The following is a 22,588-nucleotide window of genomic DNA, read 5'->3' as shown; positions in this document are numbered from 1 at the left end:
TTTGCGCTCAGCCTGATGAGTGGGCAGTTTGATGCTTGTGGCTCCCATTATTAGGATCAATGCCACAGCATATTACTGAGCTAGAATAGGAAGAGCTTTAATCTGCAACAGGTCAGTTTCTTTAGTCTCTACTTCAATAGATCCACTTTTCAAAACCGTCCTTCATGCGACCCAGCTGGATAGCATTGCTAATTAATGCTAAATTAGGGCCAGTTCCCCACCCTTTTTTTAACGTGCTGATTCTTACCGGAATATGATTCCAGGGCACTGCAACAAAGCTAGGTACAGAAGCCCTGGGTGAATTTTGTTTTTAACTCCTGCCTAGTTATGGGGTTCTGAGGCCAATTGTAATTCCCCTACTGTTGCCGAGCAGAGATTGGCTATCGTGACACAAGCCTAGAGATTGACAGCTACCTTTCTGGCCTTTGTGACTTAGTTTTGCTCCATATAGTGCAACTGTCCACAGAGCCACTCGGAAAGCTCTTGCAACTAGTAGAGAGGGAAAGAAAAAAAGGTAGCTTTACATTTATTTAGCGCTTTTCACAACCTCTGACGCCCTGAAGAGCTTTACAGCCAATGAAGTACTTTTGAAGTGTACTCACTGTTGCAATGTAGGGAAAGGTGGTAGCCAATGAGGAGCGTTTCATCTCAATGGTCTGAGCTGGAATTGAGTACAAGTCCTTTGACTGAAAGGATAGTGTGTTAACCCATTCGAACACACCTGTCCCATTCTTCCCTCCCCAAAAAATGGCAGCTTCTATTATACTACATGATGTGCGTTGTTGTGTTTGGATTCCAGTGCTCTTAATCATTTCGCATTAGTCAACTTGGGAGATAGATTTTAAAACAAAAATCTAATTGTTTTTGCCTTGAGGGAGGGATAGGTGCCCCACAAAACCCAGGGGCCTGTCACTGGGGTAAGGGAATGATGGTAGACAAATTCCAATCATTGTTGAGCTGTAATGTTGATGATTCACGCAAAACTTTTCCTGCAATCTTAATTTTCAAAGATTTCGTTTCAGATTTAAAAAAAAATCAATCCTTCCCTGAAGTACATTCTCCAAAATGATCTATTTTTGGCTCCCCACTGGCTCAGTTGGTACAAATGCTCGACAGTGTAGAAATGAAGTATACAGGCCAGGGATGTCTCGGGTTAGATGTCTTGCTGGCAGTAGGGGAGCTGCAACTGAACTCCGTGGCTCTGGCCTGGGGTGATGAGGGGGTGAAGGATCAGTCAGGGTTGCCACTGGTAATTGCTCCATAGTGGCTGGAATTGACAAAGTTGGTTGAGTATGGGATCAGGCTTCATGGGGTTTCGGGCAAAGATGGGATCAGGCTTGTTACAGTAGCCTGTAGATGCTCGCTGACTGAAGAGTGAAGATTGGCCTCTTGGATCATGATTTGGAAAAGTACCTCAATGAGAGTTCCTGTCTTTGGATTATGGGGAAGTTTTGAAGCGGGTGTGGGGAGAGAAGATTGTGCCTTTTTGTTTTTCTGAAGTGGTGCTGAGGTCTCACTCTGTGATACCATCCTTGTGCTTCCTACAAGTACTTTTCACATGCCTGAAATACTCCCAGCCTACCTTGCCTCAGAATAATAACTTTTACTTATATTGCACCTTTAACTTAGTAAAACGTCCCAAGGTGCTTCAACAGTGTTGCAGACAAACAGATAAATTTGACACTGAGCCACAGAAGAAATTAAGGTAAATGATCAAAAGCTTGTTTAAAGAGGTAGGTTTTAACAAGTGTCTTAAAGGAGGAAAGAGAGGTAGAGATTTAAGAAGGGAGTTCCAGAGCTTGGGGCCCAGGCAGCTGAAGGCACGTCCACCGATGGTTGAGCAATTATAATGAGAGATGCTTAAGAGGCCAGAATTTGAGGAGCGCAGACATCTTGTGGAATTGTGAGGCTGAAAAAGATTAGATATTGGGAGGGGCAAGTCCATGGAGTAATTTGTAAACAAGGATGAGAATTTTGAAATTGAGGCGTTTAACTGGGAGCCAATGTAGGTCAGAAAGCACAGGGGTGATGGGTGATCTTGACTTGGTGCGGGTTAGTACACGGGCTGCTGAGTTTTGGATGACTTCAAGTTTACGTCGTGTGGAACGTGGAAGAACCGGCCAGGAGTGAGTTGGAGTAGTCAAGTCTAGAGGTAACAAAGGTATGAATGAGGGTTTCAGCAGCAGAAGAGCTGAGGCAGGGACGGAGGCGGGCATGTTAGAGGTGGAAAAAGGCGGTTTTAGTTATGCCGCGGATATGTGGCTGGAAACTCATTTCAGGGTCAAATATAACACCTAGGTTCTTGTTCACCCTCAGATTGATGCGAGGGAGAGGGACGGAGTCAGTGGTTAGGGAACACAGTTTGTGGTGGGGACCAAAGATAATGGCTTCGTCTTCCCAATATTTCATTGGAGAAAGTTTTTGCTCATCCAGTACTGGATGTCAGACAAGCAATCTGACAATTTAGATACCAAGCAGGGGTCGACAGAAGTGGCGGAGAGGTAGAGCTGGGTGTTGTCAGCGTACATGTGGAAACTGACTCCGTGTTTCCGGATGATATCGCCAAAGGTCAGCATTTAGATGAGAAATATGAGTGTGCCAAGGACAGATCCTTGGGGGACACCAGAGGTAACGATGCGGGAGTGGGAAGAGAAGCCATTGCTGGAGATTCTCTGACTACGATTAGACAGATAAGAATGGAACCAGGCGAGTGCAGTCCCACCCAGCTGGTCGATGGTGGAGAGGCATTGGAGGAGGATGGAGTGGTCAACTGTGTCAAAGGCTGCAGACATGTCGAGAAGGACGAGGAGGGATAGTTTACCTTTGTCACAGTCACAGCAGATTTTCTGTGACACTATAGAAAATAATAAAGGTGCAATGGTTTAGGCTTCTTAAACACTGTATTCTAATAGTTGCAATAATTTCTACTTGAGCGGGCTGTGCCTGTTAAGAACTGGCACTATATGGATTGAACAGCCCAGGGCTAATAATTACCCTATTTAGCAGCAACACACTGTACTAGAAATTGCATAGTATTCTCACTCTGTTGCTTGTCAGTCTGGAAGGTAGAACATAGCACACTGAGGACCTGAGCACTATTAATCCAATTTATTTACTAATGAAGAATCTACAGCACCAAAGGATTACTACACGGTACAATAAAGGTATATGAAACTGTCCACAAGATACAGATTTTATCCTTCTCGCAGCTCAGTCTTTAGATGGACCAGTTATGCCGAACCTTTTCTCACCTTTCCTACTGGTTTCTTGGCTGAACCGTGTTGAGCCTTGTTTCATTCTTTGATACATCGAAGGTAGCCTTGAGATGCGATCTCTGGGTTGAGGTAGAATATGTTGGCACTAATTGTCACTGTCCCTGAACGTATCTTGGCAACTGACCCCGAACTGCTGACTGTTGAAGGATTCTCTTAATTTTATACTTAATTTCTTTGAAGATAGGGAGAGGGATGTCAATTAATCCTGATCAAAGGAACAGTAGCACCAATCCTCCATGTTAAATCACTATGGTGGAGCCTTCATGGAATGCTAATGAGAAGTTAAATGTAAATTCCTAGTACCTGCTTTGACTTTGATTCACAGTAACCTATACTACATAATCGGATTCACACCTCGCTCAAGGAGTTTGCTGCCTGTAAATGAATTATCTGTCTCTCTCTGCAGCCATTTAAAATTGTTGAATAAATGGGATTCATCTTCAAACTGGGTTACCATAACTTTTAAGAGATATATCTACAAGATGTATGAACTTCCTGAGCTGAAAATTCTATCTTTATCACAAAAATGCCTTTTCTGATGCAAGGGAAGCAGAGAAGTCTTGTGCAGGGAGATGCTGGTGTTGGGGAAGGATGAAGAACTGGATTCAAGGGTCCAGGCACCTGTCATTAAAAGCTAGCCCATGGTGCAAAATGTTATCAAAAAAAGACTAATGGGATGCCAGGCTTCATCACAAGGTACAGAATATAAAAGTAAGGAAGTGTGCATTCAATTTTAGAGTGTTTGTAGACCTCGTTGGATAGTATTCAGTGTTGTGTACCCTGTCACTGGCCTTGGCGCAAACAATGATACCAGTGATGAAGGAACTGAAGTACAATGGATAAACTTGGGTTATATGTTACCTGGGGATAAGGTTCAGGGGTGGTCTGATTGAAGTGTTTAAAATAATAGAGAATGGATGGGGGATGACAAACGCTTTACTATTGAAGTTAATCAAAGCTGATTACATTGAGGAAGACAATCTTCACAAAGAGGGTTGAGAGAATCTGGAACACACTACCCCAGATGGCCATTGAGGTGCTCCTGAGTTAAAACTAGAAAAACTTGTCCATAGTTTCTGCTCCAAAACACTATCCAGTGACCACACCAACAAACCCTCCCCAGGGGCACCATACATTTGGTGAGGCCAGGATCGGATGTGATGCTCCCTTCCTCTTGGTCAAATAGATTTTTTTTTCAAATAGATTGCCGACCCTTGTTGGCCTAGGCTTACATATGAAGAATGGCCAGGTGTGGGGCACTGGAGGGTTGCCAGCACCTGTGAAACCACACTCTAGTATGTCAGGGCTTCAGAAGATGAGGGCAGAATAGGAACAGGAGGAGGCCATTCAGCCCCTCAAACCCGTTCCGCCATTCACTTAGATTGCTTCTGGTCCTGAACTATTGGGCATCAGGAGCCCCTTGCCTGACATCCACACATGTTGGGTAGTGCATGCGTGGATGTATGGATTGGTCTTATGATGTCCTGACTCTAATTTCCTGGAATGAATACTTTGATGGGGTTCTGTACATGTGCTGACATCTGTGAAATCTTACCCCAGGAGAGGGGAAGAAAGGGAGACCGTTGGCAGCAAAAAAGGTCTTCAGTTTTCTGGTGTTGCTTCAACTGCTCCGAGATGTTCTTACAATTGGAGCCTCCTACCTGAAAAGAAATGGAAGAGTAGCAGTGATTCTCCCCTCTTTCTTCATCACCTACATTTTTGCTGGGAATACATCAATTTATTAGATTGAAGCAGATGGCATCTCAAATAGTGAATGGTGTTTGTAGAACTGGTACAGGGTTGTTGGAGCAGATGGGAGGGGGAGGGACGACTGTCAGCTTGACATTTTTACAACCATGAAAAATTATTACAGATGGGAAAGTATAAGCCTTTACAACAACAACGTGTATTTCTATAGTGCCTTTACCACAGCAAAACACCTCAAGGAGCAGAATCGGACACAAATTGACATCGAGCCAAAGTGGAGACATTGGGACAGGTGACCAAAAGCTTGGTTAAAAAGGTAGTTACTTTTGGGATTTAAAGGTTAAACATTTTTTTTTGAAAAAAAAAATTTCCATCATTATTTTTGTTATGTCTTTAGATGTTCTGATGACTCCACGAGGCAATGTATTGTACTTGAAATGTAGTGACCCTAGTCCATTTAATGTAACTCCAGAGTGAGTATCACATATGGTGGCCTGCCTTTTATACTAGGCCTGGCACACCTGTACAGGTAACTACAAGTCTCCCACTGCAGTGCCCTCTGGTGGCACACCTTCGTGACCATACAGCTGGTGTGCAAGTTTCCCATAGTGCCCTCTGGTGGCACATTATATGTAATAGTACAAGCAGTAAACATGTCTGGATAGATGACAGTTTTCTCTCCCATCACCTTTCCCAAATGAGTGTGGGCAGACAACCATGCCGGCACCTTTCCAGTGCCAGTGTGCGAGTGGTTCTTCATTTGTACAACAAAAGCATTGACAATCTCTGCTGGGCTTCTCTTTAGTTTAATGCTAGTGGATCTCCTGTGGCATTAGTCATGGGGAGGCCAAGGATGCATTTTGTTAAAAGAACATGAAGGGACTATTTTCTTTTCATTGAAAAAGACAGCATGACTGGAGATATGGAATGTTTAAAATGAGAGATTGGACTGATTAAACGTACTGTGTTTGCTCCTGTGGGACTTGGGCTCCAAGCCACACCCAACTAAAGATAAAGGAAGACTTGTATTTCTATAGCGCCTTCCATGATCTCAGGACGTCCCATAGTGCTTTACAGCCAATGAAGTACTTCTGAAGTGAAATGAAAGCACTCTCCCTCTGCAGGAAATAATGATCCTGTGTAAACCGATTCACGTTAAACAAAGAGAGACTTGCAGTTCTGTAGCGCCTCATTACGTCTCAGAAATGGCAACCATTTTGTGTAGAGCAATATTCCATAAACAGTAATAAGATTCCATGACCAGTTAATCTGCTTTTGGTGATGGTGGCTGCATGGAATGGGATACTGAGAGAACTCTCTGCTCTTCTTTGAATATTACTGTGGACCTGTAATGTTCACCTGAACCACTGGAACTGACTTTGGTTTAATGTTCCATCCAAAGAGTGCAAAAGCAACCTGCTTTTTACAGTTGGGCAAGGAAATGGAAATGCCACCTGTATAGTGAAGGGTGTGTCCAAAATTGGGATGTCATATTTTGGGGGCATAATAAAGGACCTGTGCATCTAATCTGTGCTGGGAGTGACGTGTAGGCGTTGAAAGATGAAAAATGTACCATTCTTCAGAACTGAGAGCACTGATTAGCAGAAAATTCACTTTCCTTGTCTGCCTCGCTCTCTGCCTCTCTTGCTTAAGGTCACGAGATAATTATGGATGCGCATTTCTATTTGGCTTCTTAATTCATTCATCCAGAAAGATCCTAAAGAAAGAAAATAAAGACTTGTATTTCTATAGCGCCTTTCATGACCCCAGGCTGTCCTAAAGCGCTTTACAGCCAACGAAGTACTTTTGTAAAGTTCCTCCTTTTGTAGCAAATATTTGTTTCTTAAGTGACTGAAATGCTTTCAGTTCCACTACTCTATCTGGCAGTCCATTTGGTGCGAAGAAGAATTCCTTGATATCGATCCTAAATTTTCCTTTTATAATAAAATACTTGCTACCTGACCTGCTGAGTATTTCATCTGTGGAGAGCAAAAAACAGTTGCATTTCAGGCATGAAAGAAAGGTCATCGACCTGAAACATTAACTCTGTTTCTCTCTCCACAGATGCTGCCTGACCAGCTGAGTATTTCCAGCATTTTCTGTTTTTATTTCCGATTCCAGCATCTGAAGTATTTTGCTTTTGTTTTCCTTTCACCAGTTTGAACCTGTGTTCCCTTGTTCTGCTCCAGCTTTACTTTTTCTATTCCTTTAGCTATCTCTTATATTTCTACAAGATTGCTTCTCTGGAATCTCCTTTCTGGTATTCCTCAGAACCCTGGCGCTGTGGATCAGTTTGTGGCTGTTTGCTGCACTGCCTCTTTACTTGAATGTCTCCTTTGTTACTTGCCGCCAGAAGTGGATACAGTATTAAAGTTGCAGTCTGAGCAGAGCACGATAAAGTTTGATCACTGCTTCCTATGACTTTCAATCCATCATTTTTGCTGTGCAGCTCACTATTCCGTTGGCTTTGTCAGTGGCGGGCCATATTCGGCCCGCTAAGTCATTCTATCCGGCCCGCTGAACAGGACAGAAATAGAACTCGAGCTCGAGCTGCACATTCGTCTTATCCACTTCCACTGCTCATGGGTCAGAGACACAACTGAACTGCAGCCAAGGACAAAATATAGTAATACTTAATTCAAATTAATAATTCGCAAAAGCGATTCTCCCAGCCAACGTGATTCTGGGCCCCAATGGCGGATGTCCATGCCCAGAATGCATTGCGTAGTGGACTATGCCCTATCCCCTTTAGAGTGGAGTCATGGCTGCTCATCTCCACAACACTTTTATCGAAGAAAGTGACCTGCGTCTTTCCTCTTCTGGTTCTCATCTGGCACTAATTGGGATGACATTAGTAATCTTTGCAGAGGGACATAAGGATGAGTGAGTTGGGAAATTGATGCTGACACATGCTCTATAAAGAGGATACAGTTCTATTTCACAGCTCTGATTTATAGAGACCAGAAGATACCACAACATTTTCAACTTTTATCTTTGATTAATATCTAAGCAGTATCGAACACATGTTGTGTATGTAAGGTAGAATCTGACTACTATCTGAATTTATGTTTATGCAGTGTTTATGTTTATGCAATGTTCCCTCTAATCATTTTTTGCACGCGGTCCCTATGCCGCTATGCAGCCATGCATGTGCAGTATCTCTTCCAGCGGCAGGAGCTGGGGAGCGGCTTGCGCGGGACCGTGCGATTGGTGCGTGACCGTGAGGCTACACGCTTTAGGGGGAACATTGGTGGGCAGCCCTCAACAGCTCCTGCCGCTGTGGGCTATGTGGACCGTTGATTGGTTGGATGTGTTTACCAAGACTCAAAGGTCTATTTCAGCTCCATTCTTGGCTATTTCAACACGCATCACTTATTTTACCATCTTGTGTGCAGTACGTGTCTGCATTAAATGTAATCTGCCATTCTATTTCAGCTTCATCCTTGGCTATTTGAGTGTCATTCATGGCATATCACTTAATTTTCCTTCCTGTGTACTGCGCTGCTTCTTTGTGCCTCGCGCTCGCCCTCTCGCTCTCTCGCTCTCTCCTCACTTGCTTGTTTCTCCAAATCATCTTGTTTTACAAATTATAATTTTTGACTTGTAAGACAAAAACTCCTGATGACTGCACCTCTTTAAAGTCCCCTGTTTGCGACATGTATATCGAGGGTTCGTCGTCCTTCTGCAGTTAATGGGAAAGATGTAATTAACCAAAGCAAGAAAAATCAATCTTTACTTAAAACAAATAATCACTGGAATATTTATTAGTGTGTGTGTGTGTTTCACATTTTTACGATGAGGAAAAGCTTGCATTTTGCTGAGTAGGCCACTGAGAGTTCTGATTTATGCTTGCAGAAATATTTTAAAATGGAATCTTGTGTATATTTTATTTTTCCAATGTTAACACATTTTAGATGCGTTCATATTGCATTATTTTCATTGGGTATCCAGAGAGCAGGTCTTGACCAAAAAATTTTTTTTCCCAGCTGTGAGTGCCGGCGGTGAAATCCATCGGAATTAACAGTTGCCTTGCAGCTTACTGAGAGCGACCCGTGGGACCGTGGCAGATCCAGGCAACTTTTTTTTATTCATTCATAGGATGTGGGCGTCGTTATCAAGACCAGCATTTATAGATGTGTTTATTTGAAACAGTAAAATGCACTGATTGGGTCCCCTTGACCACATGACCTGATTGCTGATTGGTCCCCTTGGGGGATAAGACACACCCAGCAGTTTCTCTGGAATGTAAAATTAGAACAGCCCTGCCTACCTAATCAGAGACTTTGCAAAGTGCAATTTGAGCCATTCTGACTGCCGACTCCAGACAGGAGAGAGCTCACTCTCTCTCGCAGGTTAAGACCTTCCCCAACTCCTCTATCCCAGCCCAAGTTCCTTAGCCCCCGCCCCCCCCCCGGCCGTGCCATTATTGGAGCATAGGGTGTGGATCACAGATTGTTAACGGGTTTATTGGGTATGAAGTGAACAGCGACAATGTTGTGACTGTTGAATTCCATCCACTCCAATGATGCCACATGTCACACATGCAATGAGCTTTTTGAGAAATCAACCAGCTATAGAGGGAGAAGGTGGTGTGGGTGTAAAGGGGGTGTGGTTAGAAGAACATGATCCGTCTTCCCTGAGTTCTCCCCCGGTCTCTTCTCTCTCCCCCCGCCTCCCCCTGGTCTCTCTCCCTTGGTCTCATCACCTATTTTTTTTCTCTCCCACAGAAACCCACGAAAATGTTTGTGTAGATAATCACAGTGATATTTTAGGCAAAAGTCCTGGAGATAATCCAAAAGCCCTAGAAGTAGCGGCAGTGAGCTCCACGTGGTTCACGGTTCGGCCCCACATCCGGCCTCCTCGTGTGTTGCACTCACTGCGCATGCGTGACCGAATTCAGGGGTGGAGTCCAAGATGTGCAGAAAAAAACAAAAACATTGTTGCAAATAACCACTCCGAGCAGTTATTGCCCATCCCTAATTGCCCTTGAGAAGGTGGTGATGAGCTGCCGCCTTGAACCGCTGTAGCCCATGTGGTCAAGGTACTCCCACAGTGCTGTTAGGAAGGGAGTTCCAGGATTTTGACCCAGCGACGATGTAGGAACGGCGATATATTTCCAAGTCAGGATGGTGTGTAAAATCTATAAAAGTACTTTTTTAATGGGTGCTATTTTCATAAGGTGTTACATGGTATTTGCAACACAGAAATGGGCCATTTGGCACAAAAGGTCCATGCAGGAGTTTATGCTCCACACGAGCCTCCTCCCACCCATCTTCATCTCGCCCAACATCAGATCCTTCTATATTGGGCAGACCTTAAAAAAATTTTTGCTGTTGTAAAACAATGATGTAAATGTAACTAGGCTTGCTAAGCATCTTTTCACAAAGATGGCTGGTGCTCCTTTGGGAGGGACTAAACCCACAGTACTGATTTCTGGTCTTTCCTTCTCCAGGTTATCAACCATTCTTGGGCTGAGTTTAAAATTGGCAGGCAACTTGCACAGCAACCATTGCAGCATGGCTGTTGAGTGTTGCTCGAAATCTATCTTCTCTCGCTTATTTATTTTCCCACCTTTTTTCGGGATTGGCCTGTCCTCTGATAGCTGTCTAAGGTGACTTTTTGTGTGGGTGAATCATGGCAAAACATGCACGTGCTGTATCTCCAGATATTTCTGCAGGCTGTGTTGAGCTTTTCTGGCTTCCTTACTTCAGCCATTATGGACCAGCCATTGTGGACTATTTGCTGCAGATCAGATTTAATACATGAACAGATTTATCACTTTTAAGAAATGGTTGGATGGGCCCTTAAAGTGCCGTAACCTGCAGGGTTACGGACCTGGAGCTGGTAATTGAGATTAGACTAGATGACCTTTTTGTTGGACGGCACAGATATAATGGTAAGTACTGCAGGGAATCGAACACTACGGCCAGGGTGATCTCCTGAACTACTTTCGATCACCTGGATGGGTCGGAGAGGAATTTCCCAGATTTTTTTCTCCCTAATTTGGCCTGGGTTTTTATCTGGATTTTGCCTCTCCCAGGAGATCACATGGCTCCAGTTGGGGTGGAGTGTAGAATGTTTCAGTATAAGGGGTGTTGCAGTTGGAAAGGAAACTCTAGTCGCTTAAAATTTAAATAATGTCTGAAATGTCACTAGAAGCTGTTTATGGGAACATCAAGAAGATTGATCTTTTAGTTTTCCACTGCTCCATTTTTTTCAGTTTTGTTAATTTGTAGATTCTGGGCTGAAATGTCCTGAATTCTGTCTACGGGCACAATCTGGGTTGTGGATTTTCTTATGGCTGATAATCTGCAGAGATGGGAGGTGTGCTCATACTACTGAGATGGACTGCATTAACTACTCTCTCATGCTGAAAATCTGTGCTTTTTGGGATGCTTTAACTCGTGACTAGACCAAGAACTGAAACGCGTTATTTTCTTTTCTCTCCCGTTATAACCCCTTCCTGAATCCATTCGTCAGAAGGGCATATTGGTGAGGATACTGCCATTTCTACAGGTGCAGTTCTAAGACCATAAGATGTCCCTGAACACTGTGATATGTGTCTCATCCACCTGCTGCTGGATGCATCATCTTGAACTTGAATATGCTCAGACCGAACCCATCTGTGCCACTTAGACTACACAACGGATGTGTGAGGTTAAATGCTCCCAAGTAAGACTTTGAAGAAATTAAGAATATACAATCCTGGCTCCGTACCTCTGTCAGAAGGTCATAGGTATTAGCCTCACTCTAGAGACTTGAGTATATATCTAGGCTGACACTCCAGTAAGTACTGAGGGAGTGCTGCGTCGTCAGACGTGCTGTCTTTCAGATGAGACGTTAAACTGAAGCCCTGTCTGCCTCCTCAGGTGGATGGAAAAGATCCCATGGTACTGTTTTTAAAAAGAACAGGAGACTGTTCCTAGTGTACTGACGAATATTTATCCCTCACACAGCATCACACACACATTATCTGGTCATGGAGCTCATTGCTGACAGTGGGACCTTGTGCACAAATTGGCTGCTGTGTTTCTCTCTCTCTCTCTGGGCACTAATTGAAGAGGTATGTAGCCACAAGGTTTGAGGTATTTGCAAGCTGTTGAAATTCCCATGTGCTGTGCCACAGAAGGATAATATGTCAGTTTTTAATCCTTGCGTGCGCAGTGAGTTTCTGATCTCGTCTCTTGGGCATCCAGGCACCTCCTCTTGAACGTGAGGCTTTTTTAAAAATTGAAAAACCTAGGTGAAAATGCAACAGTCAGAACAAGATACAGATAGCACCAAATTGATGAGATTAGCCTTGGGTTTTAAAAGACTAGATTTAATGTGGAAGAGAAGACGGAGGGTGTGATTAATTGCAGTTTTGAGATCCAAGAAGGAATGAGTTAGAGTAAGAAGCCTGTTATAAGATTTCAATAGTTTGAGGGTGCAGTGATGAAGGAGACGGTGTCAAACATATTTGCAATTTAGGATGTGAAAAAGTGTCTTGTTTGACTCAGTTGGCAGCACTAATTCAGAAGGTTGTATATTCAAGCTCAGGAACAGAATTTGAGGATATAATCTAGGCTGACAGGTATTGTGATTGAAAGGGTTTTGGTCAGATTTCTTACAATAAGGAAGTCTATACATTTTTATGGCCCAGAATTTGCTGGAAACTTGTAAAGAAAGAAATAATTTGTATTTATATAGTGTCTTTCACGACCTCTGGACATCCCAAAGCACTTTACAGTCAACAAAGTACTTTTCAAGTGTAGTCACTGTTGTAATGTAGGAAAACATGGCAGGCAATTTGCACACAGCAAGGTCCCACAAACAGTAATGTGATAATGACCAAATAATCTGTTTTTTGGTGATGTTGGTTGAGGAATAAATATTGGCCAGGACACCGGGGAGAACTTTGCTGCTCTTTTTTGAAATAGTGCTATGGGATATTTTATGAAGATTATGCCTCGGTTAAACCTCTCCAGAGGACAGCAGTACTCCTTGCACTGAAGTGACGGCCTAAATTTTGTGCTCCAATCTCTGGAGTAGCAGTTGAAGCTACAACTGGCTCTGAGGCAAGAGTGCTACCAGCGGGCCCAAGTTTCGGGCCGCGCCTAGAACGGTGCAGCTCCGACCTGGACGCCCGTTTTCCGCGCCACAGAGTGCGCCTAAAAATAACTTCCAGATTCTCCGGCTCCCTGCTGGTCCTCTTGAGTCAGGCATGGCGCAGCACGAGCAGTTGGGGGCGGAGCTAGGTCCCTGCGCTGAAAACAGTGCCGGGACCTCTGCACAGGTGCGCTACAGTGGGCGCGCCCACTGTGTGGGAGGGATCCGAAGCACGCAGCCCCTAGCCCTGGCCGAATGGCCTCACTGGGGCTGCGTGAATAAGGCTCCTTCCACGCCCAGCTCCTGCTTCCTCCCGACCCGACCCGACCCAACTCCCGCTTCCGCCCAACCCGGACCCGAACCAACCCGACCCGACCCGCGCGCCCCACCCAACCTGACCTCCCTCTCTGACCCGAACCGAACCAACCTCCCTCCGCCCCGCCCGACCCGACCCGCGCTCCCGGACCCGACCCGACCCGACCCAACGCCACCTATCTGTAAATCTGGTGCTGGGGGCGGGCTCTGCCAGTAGTCTTGGGCCCGGCCCGTTCAGCCAACCACCCCCCCCCGCCCCTCTCCTTTCCCCCCCGCCCCTCTCCTCCTTTCCCCCCCGCCCCTCTCCTCCTTTCCCCTCCGCCCCTCTCCTCCTTTCCCCCCCGCCCCTCTCCTCCTTTTCCCCCCGCCCCTCTCCTCCTTTTCCCCCCGCCCCTCTCCTCCTTTTCCCCCCCGCCCCTCTCCTCCTTTCCCCCCCGCCCCTCTCCTCCTTTCCCCCCCGCCCCTCTCCTCCTTTCCCCCCCGCCCCTCTCCTCCTTTCCCCCCCGCCCCTCTCCTCCTTTCCCCCCCGCCCCTCTCCTCCTTTCCCCCCCGCCCCTCTCCTCCTTTCCCCCCCGCCCCTCTCCTCCTTTCCCCCCCGCCCCTCTCCTCCTTTCCCCCCCGCCCCTCTCCTCCTTTCCCCCCCGCCCCTCTCCTCCTTTCCCCCCCGCCCCTCTCCTCCTTTCCCCCCCGCCCCTCTCCTCCTTTCCCCCCCGCCCCTCTCCTCCTTTCCCCCCCGCCCCTCTCCTCCTTTCCCCCCCGCCCCTCTCCTCCTTTCCCCCCCGCCCCTCTCCTCCTTTCCCCCCCGCCCCTCTCCTCCTTTCCCCCCCGCCCCTCTCCTCCTTTCCCCCCCGCCCCTCTCCTCCTTTCCCCCCCGCCCCTCTCCTCCTTTCCCCCCCGCCCCTCTCCTCCTTTCCCCCCCGCCCCTCTCCTCCTTTCCCCCCCGCCCCTCTCCTCCTTTCCCCCCCGCCCCTCTCCTCCTTTCCCCCCCGCCCCTCTCCTCCTTTCCCCCCCGCCCCTCTCCTCCTTTCCCCCCCGCCCCTCTCCTCCTTTCCCCCCCGCCCCTCTCCTCCTTTCCCCCCCGCCCCTCTCCTCCTTTCCCCCCCGCCCCTCTCCTCCTTTCCCCCCCGCCCCTCTCCTCCTTTCCCCCCCGCCCCTCTCCTCCTTTCCCCCCCGCCCCTCTCCTCCTTTCCCCCCCGCCCCTCTCCTTCTCTCTCCTTCTCTCCTCCTTCCCCCCTTCCCTCCCTCTACCCCTTCTCCCCCCTTCCCTCCCTCTACCCCTTCTCCCCCCTTCCCTCCCTCTACCCCTTCTCCTCTCCCCTTCCTTCCCTCCCTCCCCCTCTGCCTGCCTCCCCCTCCCCCTCCCCTCGCTGTCAGAAACACAGCCACTGACAGACAGAGAGTGAGAGACACACACAGACAGATGGACAGAGAGATAGAGACAGATACACACTGTGGGGGGGATCCCAGCACGCTGTTGGAGGGTTCCCGGTGCTGCAGTCGGTAAGTAGAAAATGTTGTATTTATTGATTTAAAAAAAAAATTCTTAGTAATTTTTTTTGATTGATTTATTGGTTGATTTATTGATGTTTTTATCATTTATTATTGATGATGGCTCTTTATTTGTAAAATTGAAGTGTTTAATGTTTGTAAACTTCCCTTTAAACCCCCCCGCCCATTCCCTACGCCTGATCTGTAACCTACGCCTGATTCTAAAGTGTAGACAAGGTTTTTTCGAGCGTACAAAAATCTTCACTTACTCCATTCTAAGTTAGTTTGGAGTAAGTTTTCACTGCCAAAACTTTGAAAACAGGCGTAAGTGGCCGGACACGCCCCCTTTTGAAAAAAAAATTCTGTTCCAAAGTGAACCTGTTCTAACTGACTAGAACTGGAGCAAACTAAATGCCGAGAATTTGAATTTCTAAGATACTCCGTTCTACACCAGTTGCTCCAAAAAATCAGGAGCAACTGAGGCCGAAACTTGGGCCCAGCATGTGGTGGCTGATGTGTTGTAATTTCATTCTAATCATTCGCTATAAAGGTGTAGCTCACACTTTATCATTGTGGTTTTGTCAGGTTCGATCATTCAAAATTAATTTCTGCTTTTATCTTTCAGTAATTTGCTGCTGGATATAAATCAATAGACAAATAAATTAGGTTGAAATTCTCTCCGAAACAAAATGATTTCTAATTATCCATTGGCTGCTCGGCCCGATCTGCAGCTATGCTCGCTGCGACTGTTGCGTATGCAATAACTCAGTAGGCTTAGTACCGTGAACTCAATCAGGTGCAACCTAACTCTACTTTATTAGCTCTCAGTGAGGATTAAACATGGAGGCTTTCTTTATATACATATGTGTGTCTGTGGCCCAATGACCTCCGACGGTCGCTCCCCCTGGTGGCCGATAAACCCAGGCATACATACATTACATCATTCCCCCCCAAGATCTTGGTATCCGTCCTATTTACAAATTGAGATGGTCCGGGGCTTTCTGTTCCCGAGTTGATCGTATCAGTTCAATTCCAGATCTGGGTGAGCTCTCCGAGTCATGACTTGAGGCTGGGTAGCCGATCTAATGGGAGTGACGCTGTCCATGTCGGGGATTGAAGTTCCAGATTCATTGACAACAGCATGATCTTCTGATGGCTGAATATGAATTGGTTGGTCATTGATGGTGTGTTCTTCAAGCTGTTACGGTTTGTCTGTGTGCAGCAATTTTGTCTGACCTATGTGCCTCCTGCATGTTTGCCAATTAGTGAGCCTGACAATAAGTACCCTGTTACCCTCCTTGGCCGTAACAGTGCCAGTGACCCACTTGGGGCCTTGACTATAATTTAGCACATACATAAGATCATTAATAGAGATGTCACATGACACGGCAGTGCGATCATGATACCACTGCTGATGTTGACGTCTGTTTGATGTGATCGTTAAGATCAGGGTGGACAAGCGAGAGCAAGAGCAATGAGACCTCTCTTCATCAACAGTTCAACAGGGGGTCCCAGGTAAGCGTGTGGGGTCTCGTCCTGTAACTAAGCAGTATGTGTGACAAGCGAGTCTGCAAAGAACCGTGAGTTACGCGTTTCAGGCTCTGCTTGATGGTTTGGACAGCCTGCTTCGCTTGACCATTGGACGCGGGTTTGAATGGTGCTGACCTTGCGTGCTTGATACCATTGAGTCACAAACTCTTGAAACTCCAAACTCGTGAAGCACGATCTGTTGTCGCTCACAATAATGTCGGGCAGACCATGAGTGGCAAACATGGCACGAAGACTCTCGGTGGTAGCTGTGGATGTGCTCGATGACATGATTACATATTTTATCCATTTGGAATACGCATCCACCACCACCAAACACATTTTGTCCAGAAAAGGACCCGCATAGTCGATGTAGGTCCTCGAGACATAGCGGAGATTCCACTGGTGCATTGTTTAGCTGCATGCAAGTGTTGCCCATCAGTCTGGAAGTGCCAGCGGGAGGTCGGAGGGGCGGAGCAGCAGAGTCGGGAGGCCTACAGAGGGCCCATCAGTCGGGAGGCGCCAGCGGGAGATCGAGGAGGCGTCGGAGAGGCGGAGTCGGGAGGTCTACAAGACGTCCGTCGGTCGGGAGGAGGCGGCGGAACAGCAGAGTCTGGAGGCCTACAAGAGACCAGCCGGTGCAGCTGCAGCAGGGAGGCAAAAAAGTAGAAAGAAATCGAAAGGTGACATCACAGCCAAGGGGGTAAGTGATTGGCTGGTGATTGGCAAGTAGTTTTTCTTTTTCTTTTCTATATCAGTAAGAAACCTTTAGCATTGTTGTAGCCAAGTTAAGTTAATCTAAGGGTTAAGACATGGCAGGAGAGCACGGACACGTGTTATAATCCTCCTGTACTATGTGGGAACTCGGGGATGCTTTCAGTGTCACTGACGACTACGTGTGCGGGAAGTGTATCCGCCCCCAGCTCCTGACGGACCGCATTGCGGCACTGGAGCTGCGGGTGGATTCACTCTGGAGCATCCACGATGCTGAGAATGACGTGACTAGCACGTTTAGCGAGTAGGGCTTACCGCAGGTTAAAGGTACACAGCCAGATAGGGGATGGGTGACCAACAGGAAGAGCAGTGCAAGGAAGGTAGTGCAGGAGTCCCCTGCAGGTCATTTCCCTGCAAAACAGATACACCGCTTTGGGTACTGTTGAGGGGGGGTAGCTCATCGGGGAGAGCAAGAGCAGCCAAGTTCATAGCACCGTGGGTGGCTCTGCTGCACAGGAGGGCAGAAAAAAGAGTGGGAGAGCTATAGTGACAGGGGATTCGATTGTAAGGGGAACAGATAGGCGTTTCTGCTGCCGCAACCGAGACTCCAGGATGGTGCAAGGGTCAAGGATGTCTCTGAGCGGGTGCGGGACATTCTGAAAAGAGAGGGTGAACAGCCAGTTGTCGTGGTGCATAGAGGTACCAACGATATAGGTAAAAAAACGGGATGAGATCCTACGAGACGAATTTAGGGAGCTAGGAGCTAAATTTAAAAAGTAGGACCTCAAAAGTAGTAATCTCAGGATTGCTACCGGTGTCACGTGCCAGTCAGAGTAGGAATCGCAGGACAGCTCAGATGAATACGTGGCTTGAGGAGTGGTGCAGAAGGAAGGGATTCAAATTCCTGGGACATTGGAACCGGTTCTGGGGGAGGTGGGACCAGTACAAACCGGACGGTCTGCACCTGGGCAGGACTGGAACCAATGTCCTAGGAGGAGTGTTTGCTAGTGCTGTTGGGGAGGGTTTAAACTGACATGGCAGAGGGGTGGGAACCTATGCAGGGAGACAGAGGGAAATAAAATGGAGGCAGAAGCAAAAGAGAGAATGGAGAATAGTAAAAGTGGAGGGCAGAGAAACCCAAGGCAAAAAACAAAAAGGGCCACTTTACAGCAAAATTCTAAAGGGGCATAGTGTGTTAAAAAGACAAGCCTGAAGGCTGTGTGCCTCAATGCGAGGAGTATTCGGAATAAGGTGGACCAATTAACTACGCAGATAGCAGTTAACGGTTATGATGTAATTGGCATCACGGAGACATGGCTTTCAGGATGACCAAGGCTGGGAACTCAACATCCAGGGGTATTCAACATTTAGGAAGGATAGACAGAGAGGAAAAGGAGGTGGGGTGGCATTGCTGATTAAAGAGGAAATTAATGCAATAGTAAGGAGGGATATTAGCCTGGATAATGTGGAATTGGTATGGGTGGAGCTGCGGAATACCAAAGGGCAGAAAACACTAGTGGGAGTTGTGTACAGACCACCGAACAGTAGTAGTGAGGTTGGGGACAGCATCAAGCAAGAAATAAGGGATGTGTGCAATAAAGGTACAGCAGTTATCATGGGCGCCTTTAATCTACATATTGATTGGGCTAACCAAACTGGTAGCAATGCGGTGGAGGAGGATTTCTTGGAGTGTATTAGGGATGGTTTTCTAGACCAATATGACGAGGAACCAACCAGAGAGCTGGCCATCCTAGACTGGGTGATGTGTAATGAGAAGGGACTAATTAGCAATCTTGTTGTGCGAGGCCCCTTGGGGAAGAGTGACCATAATATGGTAGAATTCTTTATTAAGATGGAGAGTGACACAGTTAATTCGGAAACTAGGGTCCTGAACTTAAGGAAAGGTAACTTCGACGGTATGAGGTGTGAATTGGCTAGAATAGACTGGCAAATGATACTAAAAGGGTTGACGGTGGATAAGCAATGGCAAACATTTAAAGATCACATGGATGAACTTCAGTAATTATACATCCCTGTCTGGAGTAAAAATAAAACGGGGAAGGTGGCTCAACCATGGCTAACAAGGGAAATTAAGGATAGTGTTAAAAGCAAGGAAGAGGCATATAAATTGGCTTGAAAAAGCAACAAACCTGAGGACTGAGAGAAATTTAGAATTCAACAGAGGAGGACTAAGGGTTTAATTAAGAGGGGGAAAATAGAGTACGAGAGAAAGCTTGCAGGGAACATAAAAACTGACTGCAAAAACTTGTATAAATATGTGAAGAGAAAAAGATTGGTAAAGACAAACGTAGGTCCCTTGCAGTCGGATTCAGGTGAATTTATAATGGGGAACAAAGAAATGGCAGACCAATTCAACACATATTTCGGTTCTGCCTTCATGAAGGAAGACACAAATAACCTTCCGAATGTACTAGGGGACAGTGGGTTGAGTGAGAAGGAGGAACTGAAGGATATCCTTATTACGCGGTAAATTGTGTGAGGGAAATTGATGGGATTGAAGGCCGATAAATCTCCGGGGCCTGATAGTCTGCATCCCAGAGTACTTAAGGAAGTGGCCATAGAAATAGTGGATGCATTGGTGCTAATTTTCCAGCAGTCTATCGACTGGATCAGTTCCTATGGACTGGAGGGTAGCTAATGTAACACCACTTTTTAAAAAAAGAGGGAGAGAGAAAACGGGTAATTATAGACCAGTTAGCGTGACATCAGTAGTGGGGAAAATGTTGGAATCAATCATTAAGGATGAAATAGCACCGCATTTGGAAAGCAGTGACGGGATCGGTCCAAGTCAGCATGGCTTTATCAAAGGGAAATCATGCTTGACGACTCTTCAGGAATTTTTTGAGGACGTAACTAGCAGAGTGGACAAGGGAGAACCAGTGGATGTGGTGTATTTGGACTTTCAAAAAGCTTTTGACAAGGCCCTGCACAAGAGATTGGTGTGCAAAATCAAAGCACATGGTATTGGGGGTAATGTACTGACATGGATAGAGAACTGGTTGGCAGACAGGAAGCAGAGAGTCGGGATAAAAGGGTCCTTTTCAGAATGGCAGGCAGTGACTAGTGGAGTGCCGCAGGGCTCAGTGCTGGGACCCCAGTTCTTTACAATATACATTAACGATTTAAATGAAGGAATTGAGTGTAATATCTCTAAGTTTGCGGATGACACTAAACTGGGTGGCGGTGTGAGCTGTGAGGGGGACACCAAGAGACTGCAGGGTGACTTGGATAGGTTAGGCGAGTGGGCAAGTGCATGGCAGATGCAGTATAATGTGGATAAATGTGAGGCTATCCATTTTGGGGGCAAAAACACGAAGGCAGAATATTATCTGAATGGCGGCAGATTAGGAAAAGGGGAGGTGCAACGAGACCTGGGTGTCATGGTTCATCAGTCATTGAAAGCTGGCATGCAGGTACAGCAGGCGGTGAAGAAGGCAAATGATATGTTGGCCTTCATAGCTAGGGGATTTGAGTATTGGAGCAGGGAGGTCTTAGTGCAATTGTACAGGGCCTTGGTGAGGCCTCACCTGGAATATTGTGTTCCGTTTTGGTCTCCTAATCTGAGGAAGGACGTTCTTGCTATTGAGAGAGTGCAGCGAAGGTTCACCAGACTGATTCCAGGGATGGCTGGACTGACATATGAGGAGAGACTGGATCAACTGGGCCTTTATGCTCTGGAGTTTAGAAGGATGAGAGGGGATCTCATAGAAACGTATAAGATTCTGACGGGACTGGACAGGTTTGGTGCGGGAAGAATGTTCCTGATGTTGGGGAAGTCCAGAATCAGGGAACATAGTCTTAGAATAAGGGGTGGGCCATTTAGGAATGAGATGAGGAGAAACTTCTTCACTCAGAGAGTTGTTAACCTGTGGAGTTCCCTGCCACAGGGAGTTGTTGATGCCAGTTCATTGGATATATTCAAGAGGGAGTTAGATATGGCCCTTACGACTAAAGAGATCAAGGGGTATGGAGAGAAAGCAGGAAAGGGGTACTGAGGGAATGATCAGCCATGATATTGAATGACGGTGCAGGCTCGAAGGGCCGAATGGCCTACTCCTGCACCTATTTTCTATGTTTCCAAACTTTTCTATGCCACGAAACATGAGACCTGGCAATGGCCGCCTTCATCACAATATTGGGATGGGTACTGTGTAAATCCCGTACAAATCTCTCCCTGCCTTTCTTGAGCATAACAACATGATTACCCCATAGCAAACAATCGGATTGAATGGATAGTTCGTCTTTGCGATGGTTGTAAGGTTTGGTCTCATCACACACTTCCCTGGGAATGGCTGGCCAATCACCACTAAGGACACAACGTTTTACATCCGATAAGATCGGATCCTGGCTGGTCCAGGTCCTAACTTGTTGAGCAGTGACAGGCAACCTTTCACTCTCAAAGGCATCCATGACCAACAGTAGGTCTGCGGGCTGTGGCGTTTCCACCTCCGGCATGGGCAACGGTAAACGGCTCAATGCATCGGAACAATTCTCGGTGCCAGGTCTATGGCGAATGACATAATCATCGGCAGATAATGTCAGCGCCCACTTCTGGATGCGGGATGATGCGTTGGTGTTGATACCTCTATGCTCTGAAAACAAAGATATGAGCAGCTTGTGATCGGTTTCAAGCTCGAAAAGAAGCCCAAACAGATATTGGTGCATCTTTTTAACCCCATATATGCAGACTAAAGCTTCTTTCTCTACCATGCCGTAGGCTCTTTCCACTTTAGATCTGCTTCTACGCAACGGGTTGTAGTTTGCCCGACTCATTGGATTGTTGGAGCACGCAACCAACCCCATGTGATGAAGCGTCACAGGCCAATACTCAACGCTTGCACGGGTCATAATGTACCAGCAATTTGTTGGAACAAAGCAGATTTCTAGCCGCCTCGAAGGCCCTGTCTTGAGATACAACCCAAACCCAGTTGTCGCCTTTTCTGAGCAGCATGTGCAGTGGCTCTAATAATGTGCTCAATTTAGGTAACAAATTACCGAAGTAGTTGAGAAGACCAAGGAACGTACGCAGCTCCGTCACATTCTGGGGTCTGGGTACATTGTTGATGTCCTCTGTTTTCGAGTCTGTAGGCCTGATGCTGTCTGCAGCAATCTTCCTTCCCAGGAATTCGACTTCCAGTGCCATAAAGATGCACTTTGAATGTTTCAGCCTGAGCCTCACTTTGTCCAGAAGACGTAGAACCTCTTCCAGGTTGTGCAGGTATTCAGCAGTGTCACAACCTGTGACCAGAATGTCGTCTTGGAACACCACGGTTCGAGGGACGGACTTCAGTAAACTCTCCATGTTTCTCTGAAATATGGCTGCAGCCAAGCGAATTCCGAAAGGACACCTGTTGTAAATGAACAGCCCTTTATGCGTATTGATGCATGTAAGTTTCTTCGACGATTCGACAAGCTCCTGTGTCATATAGGCTGACGTCAGATCAAATCTGGTG

At 46.6% G+C, this 22,588-nt stretch overlaps 1 protein-coding gene across 5 annotated transcripts in view; it reads left to right on the top strand.

Moving 5' to 3' along the window:
• Positions 1-22,588, top strand: part of arhgap39 (Rho GTPase activating protein 39) — a 618,982-nt gene that overhangs the window by 108,641 nt on the left and 487,753 nt on the right. The window contains exon 1 of one of the 5 annotated variants that reach the window (XM_070881796.1): positions 11,967-12,045. The exons of the other annotated variants lie outside the window; for them this stretch is intronic. The gene's annotated coding sequence lies outside the window, so the exon portion shown is untranslated. Of the gene's footprint in view, positions 1-11,966; positions 12,046-22,588 lie in introns of those variants that run through there. 5 annotated transcript variants of the gene reach the window in all.

This window comes from Pristiophorus japonicus, chromosome 5 (assembly GCF_044704955.1).
Source record: "Pristiophorus japonicus isolate sPriJap1 chromosome 5, sPriJap1.hap1, whole genome shotgun sequence".
NCBI classification, from domain to species: Eukaryota; Metazoa; Chordata; class Chondrichthyes; family Pristiophoridae; genus Pristiophorus; species Pristiophorus japonicus.
The sequence above is the reverse complement of the archived record's forward strand: the minus strand, read 5'-3'. Positions and strand labels throughout refer to the sequence as shown.